Source organism: Eschscholzia californica, unplaced genomic scaffold (assembly GCF_041429995.1).
Source record: "Eschscholzia californica isolate CP2 unplaced genomic scaffold, dmEscCali1.0.p SCAF_6, whole genome shotgun sequence".
Taxonomy (NCBI): Eukaryota; Viridiplantae; Streptophyta; class Magnoliopsida; order Ranunculales; family Papaveraceae; genus Eschscholzia; species Eschscholzia californica.
In genome coordinates, this window is record NW_028238483.1 from 3,383,830 (window position 1) to 3,395,912 (window position 12,083).

Below are 12,083 nucleotides of genomic sequence, written 5' to 3' on the forward strand. Positions count from 1 at the left end.
TTTCAAGCCTCTAATCTTCATCCCTCTTTTATTCATCATTATTTGTATTCAAAGATAACATGTCTAACAGTATGTTGCCGAGCATTTCTGGGCTCGTTCGAGTATTCAAATAAATTAGTCAGAAACACAAAAGTTGTTTATCGACTTACGGGCTTTATGAAATGGTAAGCTGAGTTTCATTTGGAGTTTACATGAGGGAGATAACCTCGTGTTAGTGCGTAACACAAGGGTCAAATTAATAAAAGTACGGATGCGTAGCTTTTGAATGTTTCAGAGGCAGGATGCACTAAGATTTTGGAGACCATGTGAATATAAAAATATATAGGGGAATGAGAAGTTAACCAATGGTTCACGGTATGACTAAAACAGATTGAAGATGTGACTATTTTGTATCAAACACAAGATAGAGTTAATCGTGTTCTTTTGATTTTAATGCAAGTTAACTTCTATGTTTGTTGTTTCTTATGCTACTTGTTCTTTGTGTGTGTTTTTTTTATGTTATTTCAAGATTCTTGCCAAAGACTAAAATTAATTGTCTTGTTTGTCAAAGAAAGGCCAAAAGAGATGGAGAAAGAGATGCTCGAGGCAAAACGGAGGATGACGGAGTCATGATTGTCTATATTCATGTTAGATTATTCGGACTTCCTTTTTCTTCTTCTTCTCTCTCTTCTTTCTTCGTGTCTTTTCTTCTTTTTCTCCACTTTCTCAACTCTTGCTCTCTACACTTATTGCCCGAAGAAGGGGAGGAGTCCCTTCGTCAGACATCTGGGAACTAGAACGTGATGGAGTTCCAGATTCAGACGAATCTGGAACTTCAGATCCAGACGAAGGTCTGGAAACCATATGCCCGTGGACAGTGAGTGTAGAGAGAGTTGAGAAAGAGGAGAATAGAGAAGAGGAAGAAGAGAGAAGAATAAGAAAAAGGAAGAAGGAGAAAGAAGAAATTTTTTTGTGTGTGTTTGAAAGTTGTCGGAAATTAAACTTAGGCCAACCGGCTAGTGACCTTCCGCCAGAGAAGAAAGGTAAGGTGGAGAGAGAGAGAGAGATTTTTTTTTTTGATGAAATAAACTAGCATTAATAAGAGTCTATTACAACTTACTAGAAATCCGAAAATAAAGAAAGAACATCTTGCCATATTTTCTTATGGCCATGGGTACGACCCCATTTAGCTAATGCATCAGCATAAGTGTTACAATTACGAGATATATGCGTAAATATAGTGCCTGTAAAGCTGTCTTTGATGTCTTTAATCTGATGAATGATACTCTGAGTTTGCCAGTGCAGATTTCCTCTCTTGCCGTTGAGCGCTAACATTATAGCTTGATTATCACTCTTTATGTGCACGTACTGAATTTGGAGTTGCAATGCCTCTTTTAGACTGGATAATATTGCTAAGCTTTCGCATTCTTCCGCATGTTGTCCTCGAACTGTGTCTGCTACCGCTATTCTGTAATTAGCCTCTGCATCTCGGATGATGTAACCAATTCCTGCCGGTTCTTTAATATTTATAAAAGAAGCATCCACATTAATCTTCAAATATGGTGTCGATGGAGGTCTCCATGTTTGGGTAATGGTTTTTTCCTTACCTTTCTTGATTGTACTGGATTCGGTTCTGAGTGGTGTCGTCGAGGTGTTCATAATCCTCTCTATAATTTGTAAAGGGTTTTGTTTATTCATAGTAAAGCAGTTCTCGCATCTGGCTTTCCACAGGAACCATAAAATTTTTGCATAAAGGTTAATATTATTCTCATCTAGCGGTTTCCATTGTTGAATCCACTGAGTAGTAGTAATGATCGTGTCCGTTCTAATATTAAAATTGAACCATACTGCTTTAGCAAAGGAGCAATGCAGCATAACATGATCAAGAGTCTCCTCTTCATTGCAATTAACACATGAGTAATTATTGCCAATGAATTTTCCAATCTTAGCTCAAACTGGTAGGCTATTGGTGCAGCATTTCCAAAGAAATAATTTAATCCGAGGAATGGTATTTATGTTCCATATAAAGAACCAGTCCATCTGAGCATGATTATTATAAATAGTCTGGTTTCGAAGAAAATTATACATGGATTTAAGAGAGAAATTACCTGATTTGGTCAATGTCCATATGGCGTTATCCTCTTCGTTAGGATTAAGGTTAATGCTAAGAATAGATTTGCAAATATCATTGTTAAAACACATATTTATTAAATTAGTGTTCCAAGTACCATTCGTTATGAGTTGAGAAACCATCTCGATAGTGCATCCTCTTTCGTTAGAGATTGTAGGTGGATGATTAGGTATCCAATAGTCCGACCAAATATTGATATGCTCACCTTTATTAATATTCCAAAAAATAAGGCTGTCAAGATTGTGATGGTATTTGGAAATAGATTTCCAAGTCCAAGAATGATGATTCTTTGGCCGCGTTGGTTGGGGAGAGTTATGAAAGTATTTACCTTTGAGAACTTGAACCCATATTGCTTCCGGATTCTTTACTATGCGCCAATTAAGTATGTGCAGAAAAGCTTGATTATCGAGCTGAGGAAGACGCAGACCAAGTCCACCCTGATTACGAGGTTTGCAAATAGAATTCCAGTTGATAGTGTGAAAGGTTTTGGATTTTCCCCACCAATAAGTCCTTTGAATGGACTCAATGCTGTCACTAATGCCTTTAGGAAGGGCAAAGCATTGCATTTGGTATCGGGGAACAGCCGCTGCGATAGTTGAGATGACTACCGAGCGGCCAGCTTGCGAGAGAAGATGAGTTTGCCATTTGGCAAGTTTATTCTTAATTTGAGTAATGAGGGAATTGAAAGCTTGTTTCTTGTTACGATCAATGAAGAGCTTGGTACCTAAGTATTTATCCCCGGAAGACGACTGATGAACTTTAAGTTCTCGGATAATCATCCGTTTGAATTTGGGGTGCGAGTTTTTAGAGAAGAAAATGTTCGATTTAGCATAATTAATCATCTGCCCCGAAGCCTCGCTGCATTCCTTAAGGATTTGTTTCAAATTGTAGATATTCTCCAGAGAGTTTTGCCCGAAAATGATACAGTCATCAGCAAAGAGAAGATGTTTTATAGAGAGGCTAGAGTGCGGAATGGGAAAGCCAATGAAAGAAGACTCGTTGTGGTGCTTCTCTAAAAGACGACTAAGACCTTCCATCGCGATGGCAAAAAGAAAAGGAGAAAGAGGATCACCCTGCCTAATACCCCGGCTCAAATTTAATGTGCTGCCTGGGCGCCCGTTGATAAGAACCGCCATCGAGCTAGAGGTGATACAGGTCTGAATTTCCGGAAAGATGTGGTGAAGTGGAAGAAAAATAAAGAGATGAGGTACCTTTTGTTTTTAATATTTTGGAAACTAATTACTTTTTGGCTCCCAAGGTATTTCCGGAAAAAGTTCAATTTTTTTTGCACGTTGAGGGCCAAATCGAACTGTCGGATGCTTATGGGGGTCATAACGGTGAGTTGCTCAGAAATTGGGCTCAAAACAAAATTAACCCTACTTTATTTTGTTTGTCGAATTTGTACTGAATTTTATAATCGTAGCCCAATAATTTAAAAGTCCCTTTTGTTGCATCGGGGGTGACTGCTTTAGCCTCCAAAAAAATACTTCAAACTTTGTTGATCCACCTTCACCACAAACCTTCTTCCCATGAGGTAGGGTCGCCATTTAGGGATGACATGAATCATTGCTAGTAGTTCCTTCTCATACATAAATAGTCCAAGGTGTCGTGGCCTAATCACCTTAGCGGTAAACGATATGGTTTTAGCTTCTGCATCAGATCTGCCCCAATTTTTACCCCGCTCGCATCACTTCCAATTATGAACTCCTTAGAAAAAATTGGTAGTGCTAATACTGGCATAGTCGTCATAGTTGTTTTTTAAGTTGTTGAAGGCTCCAGTTGCTTCCATGGTCCATTTGAAACTATCCTTCCTAAGAAGTTTCGTCAACGAAAAATCTAATTTACCATAACTACACACAAGTTTTTGGTATTAGCAAACCCTCGTAATTCTTTTAGTGATGTCGGCAGTGCTCAGCCTATGATGCTTTGAATCTTGCCCGTATCCACTTCTACATCATCGGATACGATGACATGTCCTAAATATTCAACTCTCTCACACGCTTACTCAATTTGACCTTAAGTTGGTGTTTTTCTAGTATCTGAAATACTTCTGTAATGACTTCTGAAGACATCACTCATGAGATGTTGAAAGGTGTTCAAAGTGTAAATTCCAATCTGAGTTGTATAAACTGTCATAGTTGACTTCTGAAAACATTACTCATGAGATGTTAAAAGGTAGTTAGTGCATTGGTCAACCCGAAAGGCATGACAAGACACTCTCAATGATTATCGTGTCTGAAATGCAGTTTTGTGTACATCCTCCTGCTGCATTCTGATCTGATGGTACCCAGACCTTAAGTCTAGTTTCGAGAAATACAAAGCCCTATGCAGTTCGTCTAATAGTTCATCTATGACCAGTATAGGAAATTTATCCTTTACGGTAATCTGGTTTAGTGTTCTGTAGCCAATGCACAAACGCCAGTGACATCCTCTTTTCTAATGATACAGGCAAGGAAAAAGGGTTTGTACTCGGCCAAATTAACCCAAATTGCAGTAGTTATTTTACTATTTTCTCAATCTCTTTCTTTTGATCAAAAGCATACCTATAGGGTTGAACATTGATAGGTGAACTGTTGGGATGTAAAGTAATGTGATGATCATGATTTCTCAAGGGCGACAAACCTGTTGGTGCTGAAAATACCACAACAAATTGTCTAACCAAGGATTGAATTTCCGTATGTATATCAGGATTAGCCTCAACACTTGAACTATGACTGTTATAAGGGTTACTCGATCAAAGTAGACGGTAAACAATTCTCCAGGAAGACAGCCAGCTATGAAAGCTGAAAATAACCGTCTTCCTTCTGCAACGTTTCCTCTTCTCGAGGCGGCCTTTTTGACAAGAACTGCCTAACACGTTTTCCTCTGAGAATGCCCAAATAAAAATCGAGTTCTAGAGTTGTTTATGAAGGTCCTACGAGCTCGATACCCTAGGGTCACTGTCTAAATCAGATTTTAATTTCTAACGAGGCTTAGGATCGCGTATGTTGTTTCCTAATTGGGTAAGAGTTCGGTGATGAAATCCGACTCTTATCTTGTAACTCGGTTTGTGCCTTTACTAGAATGCTTACACTAAACAGTTCGGCAAAACAATTAGGCACACGAATTCACACAATTACCCACTGACAGGAGATTCGTGGGTGATCAGAAAAGTTACCTCCCGTTCCAAACGGGCGACGACCTTTGCAGACGACCCGGACCACTCTTTCCTCGAGTTATTGAATCCGAGGCCTTTTTTTTCACCTCTTGCTAAATCTGAAACAATCACAAATAACCAGAATTTAGAAAGCTCCTAAAAAAAAACTAGACACAAAATAATTTTTTTTTATTATTATTTTTTTAAAGCAAATAAATTCCTAAACTAACTAGTTTAAAATCAATTCTAAATTTAGAAACAATTCCTAAAAACACATCCCCGGCAGCGGCGCCAAAAACTTGATGTGAAATCTAGTGAACCTAAATACTAGGCTAACTAGACTAAATTAAAACTCGCAAGTGCACGAACCGTATGGGAATATGGCAAGTATTACGAGGTTGATCCCACAGAGATTTGTTTGAAATTAAACCTAAACCTAAAATTAACTAACAAACTAGGAAAGTGTACAATTGATTTTAGAGAAGTTATTTGGAAACTAAAAATTGAAACTTAGAAAACAAAATAAAGTTGTGATGAAAAACTATAAGTTGGTAAATCTAGGATATTGGAATTCACCAGTAACAATCATATTCGAATCTAATATCTAATTGAAATTATTATCCCTCTTTGATAACTCAAAAATTGTTAGAAATCAATCTTCAGTTTTCGGAAAATAAGATGTGTTGACCAAAAACTACACCTGGGCCCTCGACGATAAAATGTCCATCGAGACGTCAAGCCCAACCCGGCTCGCTTGTACTTATTTGGGCCCAGCCCAGAAGTCTCTTAATGGGCACTCGTCAACTAGACCCTAAAACTCGTGTCAAGGCCCAATCACGTGCAAAGAGTTTCCACGTGCACAAAGCTCCACACGCCCGAATCTCCACACGTCTGGCGCTCGACACGTCTATATCTCCACGCACCATGTGTCAAAGATCACTTGACGATGAGATCCTCGACATGTCACATATGCCCATAATGACATAGATCTCAAGATTGGTCAACGTAACTACAGAGACAATTATCCCCCATTAATGACATGCATAACATGGTAACGTCTCACATAAATATGAGACCATGCACATGCACAATCAGAGTAGTTGCCAGAGAACATGCACAACCGTTGTGCATGTACAGCCAGTGTACACGTCACCATATCCCAGGTATCTTACCATGCATTTACTCCGTAACGGTCAGCCTTTACTCCTCCCAACGGATCACTCCTCAAGCCTATATAAAGAGGAGCACTTTCATTTCTCAAGACATCGAATGCAGAGCAAAGCAACCCACACTACTTCTTCTTTCTCCACTCGCTCTCTGTTCTTCTATCCTTGAGACATTTTGCATACAAGTTCACCTGGTTCTGGTCGTCGACACTACTAGACGCCTCAAGGGTTTTAAAGCTTATCCTTGCTTGACGCTTCCTGGTCGACGCTTCCTGCTCAACGCTTCCTGCTCGACGCTTCCGGCTCGACGCTTCCTGCTCGACTCTTCCAGACGTCTTCGAGGAGATCACAACCTTCTTCTTGCTCGACGCTACTGGTAACATCTACTCTCATACTTCTGATCATTTCACTCCCGTAGATTCGAACTCCGGTCAATCTACGAGCCTAGCCACTTTCCGATTATACATCAACGGTTATACCCTCGGCTTTTCATTTATTATTCATTGTAATACTTTGCTAACTTGACCGTCGGAGGGCCCTTGGCAGGCACCATCCCGGTGTCCCCCCAAGCCTTCACGGATTTGTTTGTGTCTGTTCACCTTCTTTTGCAGGTTTCTTTCACACGTTGTTGGTGCCCATCAATCAAGAATTCGACGTTTGGAATTCCAGAAGACGTTCACGCTTCCGACCTTCTGACTTCCGACCTTCTGACTTCCGACCCGTACACTTCTCACCGTCTACATAAGACAATTAAACACTTTAACAATGATCAAAACCCATAACCCACTTCACTTAAAATATATTGCAATTCAAATCCAAGTTGTTAGTTTATTAGACTAACCGGAGTACGATTAATTATGAAACATTAAGGCACATTAAAAAGAGATAATAAAATAAATATGATACTATAATTCAAATACTCTTGTTAGGGTTTCATCCTCTATCCTAGTGGAAGAGTTAGAAACCAATGGATATTAAATACATGGTTCAATTAATGATAAACAAGTAAAGGAAAAGAGTGAAGAAGATAAAATCGAATTGATATTTGATGAAGCTGGTTCCTCTCGTCTTTCACCAAAACTTGTCTTCGATATAGCCCTTGAATCTCCCAAATTCTTGCACCCAAAGAAGCTAATTTATCTCTAATATTTCTCCTCTAAACTTGTTCTTTTCACTAGTGTGTGGGGGTGTTTTTCTTCATTGATATTGGTTGGCTTTTATAATGTCTTAGTAGCTAAAAATTTGGAAACAATTAAAAAGAAGGAAAGCATTGAATTTAGGAAACCTGTCAAATTCCGGAAACAACACCACCGCCTATGTAATTTTAGCTGTTAGTGGATGTTGACGTCATCGTTACTTTTAATTTAATTCTCACGTGGCCAGCAATGCCATTTCTACTTAATTCAAATTTCAGTCCCTTGAAATCCAGAATTGGCCCCTATAATCTGACTACTGCAAAATCCCCCTATATCAACTTTGAACTATTCCTTCAATCTTCCATACAATCCAAGACCAAATATATATTTTTGCCAACTTCGTCCAATTAATAGCTTCCTTGTATTTTTGAGAATTCCAGCAAGAACCATGTAACTTTAAATATTTACCAAAATTTATACGTAAAGACTATAAAATAAAACCCCAAAAATAGAGTACTTAACATACTCATCACATTACTTCAAAAGAGTTATCATCTACAATTTTAATAGCTAGCCTCTTAGGAATGGAATCGTTAATAAAATCACGTGTACTACCGGAATCAATTAAAATGATTACTTGAGCCCTTTAATTTCACCTTGGACCTTCATGGCTTGTGGTGCTGGAGAGTCATCCAATGCTTGCATAGAATTCTCCACGTGTTCTTATTCTTGTGTGTGCATCTCTTCATCAACTACCTCAGTTTCACTCTCATCTGCATCATCATTCTCTCTTTTTTTCTCAATGAGAAATAAAGTTTGTGTCTTACATCGATGATCACGATACCACTTTTCATCGTAATTGTAACATAATTGTTGATTCTTTCTCTCTTTGGCCTCAGCTGATGTGAATCGACGAATTACCAGTGTTTTATTATTAATCCGGTTTGGTAGTGTTGGTGTCTTGAGTTCAGTGGTTTTGCATTGATAAGGGAGTTTGGTCTTGTAATATTTCTATAACTTTGCCTCAAAGAGATTTTGTTTTGTCTTGTAATCTAGCTATAGACATTGCATTATGTAAATTTGCTGGACCAAAGGATTTAGTTTCGAGTCTAACCCCATCTTTCAATCCACTCATAAAATAACTCATTAAAAAACTATCTAGTAAATCACTAACCATGTTCCAAAGATGCTCAAACTCTTCTTGATTTTCACAGATGGACCTTGTTTGTCGTGATTTTGCTAATGTAGCCCCAACATCTTCACATGTCGTTCTCCTAAAGCGACATGTAATCGCTTCGACAAATCTTCTCTTGAGAGAAAATAGTTGATCTTTTAACCCATCGATACCATTGTAATGCTTTTACATCCAAGTAACTGATTGGGAACTAAAAATTTTGGTCTTGTGTAGTGTTAAAAACTCATAATATTGTTTAGCTTGAAAAATCCATCAATCAACATCTGATGCGTTAATTTGTGTAAAATATAACATTTCACCTTTAAGAGACACAATATCTTTATTTTCGACCGATGGACCAATCTTTTCAATCAAGAATGTATGGTTTACCATTATCTCAGTCATCTTCCCTGCCAGTTCATCTAATTGCTTCTCCATTGTGTTCTTTTTTTATTTTCGAGTTTGTACCATAGAGGAGGTTCTTTAAGAAAGATGAAAGTAGTGTGAATGATAGGAGCGTCTGCTCTGATAGAAATTGATAAGAACCTTCATGTCTTTCTCAAGGCCAACAAAGATAAACGTAATACGAATAAAAAAACTTTATTAAAAACTTCTGAGTTATATCTTAATTACTATGAACTAAGCCATATATATATAGGCTTACAACCAGACAATTTAGTCTCCAATGAGGACTCCTAGTTAGACTTAGACAATGACTCTAATACTTCAAAATATAGAAACTGTTAATATCAGATAACTATGGAATATCTTACAGGGTTTTATCGATGTTTTGTACTGGACTCCTTTACCAGGTCAACTCGTGTCGGTGAGTCACGAATCTGTTACAAGTTCTTAATATGTAGGTATCTAGTTAGTTGTTTGACTGCGCAGTTGCAAGCTCACCGTGAGGATCTTGAATTGTGGAGGTTGTGGCATTGCAAGACTCTTATGGTTATTGTTATTTGTGTTTCGCAAGTTCATTTTGAAGTTATGTGTTTGCTTGAAAGACTAAACCATGTATATGCGTATTTGATTTTGTTGTTGTTTTGCAGGGAATCTTTGTTACATCTGATCATATAACCTACATAAAACATAGATTATATATTTAATTTTTAAGATGTAAGTCCTAATTTTTAAGATGTAAGTCCATCAATAAGTGCATTAACGAAAAGGGATCTAGAGTTATCCAAATAAAACTAAAATCAAATAACATGATTGATTGAATTGGTGTGTGAAAGGAAAATGATGAAGTCAAAATTCTTTTACTTTCCCTTTACATGTCATTTTCTCAAAGATCTCCTTGATTATGATCTCCAACATGCAGTCCTCTTGTTAGGATGGAATAACATTAATGAGATCAGGATGAGTCTCTTTTGGTTTAAAGTATATCTTGTCCTTGATTATTCGTTAAGATCTTTTTACTAGAAACTTAAAGTCCGGATCTTCGAAGATCTCAAAAGTTTCGGGACAAAAATTTATCAAAATTTTGAAGGTCCAGGAACTTTTAAGTTGTGAAAATTTTTTAAAACATTTTTATCTGGGACATTAAAATTCCTGGATCATTAAGTTCTGGAACATTTTTATTAGAACTTTAAGTTTTAAGACCTATTTTGTTAGAATTTTGGAGGATCAATTTTAAATCTATGTCTTTCAAACAAATGGTTAAGATTAAAACAAAAGATATTATTCTATATACTTATTTCTTTCTCATTATTGTTACGCAAAACGAAATGTAATAGAAAAAAATGAAATATTTTGAGTTTTTTTGTCCGTAAAACGTGATAATAACTACTAAAATTCGACGATAAAAAAAAGTCAAATGTTTGGCATATAACTATATGAATCTGTCATTCCACATTCTTTCAGCAATACTATCTCTCCAATCACCAGCTTGTTGTCTTTGTTGTTCTTAAGTTTGAATCTCTTCATCATAATCTTCATCCGGGATACACTCATCGGTTTCTTCTTCATCTGGAGCAAATTCGTCTGAACTGCATTCTCTTCGAGTAAAGTTATGCAATCCTGCACATGCTAAAACTAATTGTGCTTGTGATTTAAACGGAAAGGATGGAGCAGTTTTGAAAATTTTGAATCTCGCTTTAAATACACCGAATATTCTTTCTATCGTGGTTCTTAAAGAAGAATGACGATGATTAAATAATTCCTCTTTAGTTTCTGGACGTCTAGTACTCCCAAACTCCTTTAAATGGTATCGAACTCCTCGATATGGTGTCAAAAATTGAGGACGATTAGGATATCCGGCATCTGCCAAATAATATTTACCTACAACAAAAATATTTAAATGAAAAATATATATTCATATATCATCAAATCAAAATATATTAAAATGAATTTCGGTAAAAATAAAAATTATCTTACCACGCGGCACTTTAAATCCACCGCTTCCCTCTAAAGCATCTTTTAGGACTTTTGCATCATTTGCTGATCCTTCCCATCCACTACGAACATATATGAATTGCAAATCAAAGGTGCACGCTGCCAAAACATTTTGTGATATAATTCCTTTTCTATTACGATATGCAACCGAATTTTTTATTGGTACCATGGCCGGAATATGTGTACCATCAATCGCTCCAACACAATCCTATGTTTCAAACATAACATGATTCATAAAGTTAACTTAAGAGTAAAATATAAAATTAAATTAACTTTAATCCAAAAGAAATTTATTTGATTACGAGAAAGTAACGATTGAAGCGATCATCTGTTAGGATCTTCATTGAGGTGGTCGTTGGAGTTTTCACCATTAATTCCGGAGCTAATAAGGTCAATGCTTTCAACACTTTATTGAAGCTTATGCTTGTACAAAAATTAGATCTATCAAATCTTTCTCAAGTTACTGAATAACTATTATTCTGACCAACCGTTAAAAGAAACATCCTAAGCATCTCTTCCACACTAACATAACGAGTACCCATTAAAAGAAACTTCTCTTTTAAAATTCGACATAACTTGAGGAATGTATCTAGATACATCCTATAAATCTCACGAAACTCCTCAGGGGAATCACTTAATTTTTGTTGGATATAAATGAATCCTTTACTAGAGACTGACTTTCTTTGAGCATTAGGTGCATGTAGACAAAAATTGCAAGTATATGCGATTGCACGAATAATAATGTTATTGTTACTATTTATTTTTTCAACATGTTCCTCACCTTCAACATTATCTTCATAATCCAGTTGATAAATCCTAACAAATAAACAATGAAATAAAATACGTCAAAAACATTATAACATAACCCTTCTAAGATTGCTCAATATAAAAAAAAACATATAGAAAACCATATAAAGTAAATAATATCTTTAAACGATATTGTCGTTCAACTAACATAAATTAA

The 12,083-nt window shown here is 36.6% G+C and overlaps 1 pseudogene; it reads right to left on the minus strand.

Moving 5' to 3' along the window:
- Positions 1–10,556: 10,556 nt before the first annotated feature.
- On the minus strand, positions 10,557–11,793 carry LOC147530851 (uncharacterized; annotated as a pseudogene).
- Positions 11,794–12,083: the final 290 nt, after the last annotated feature.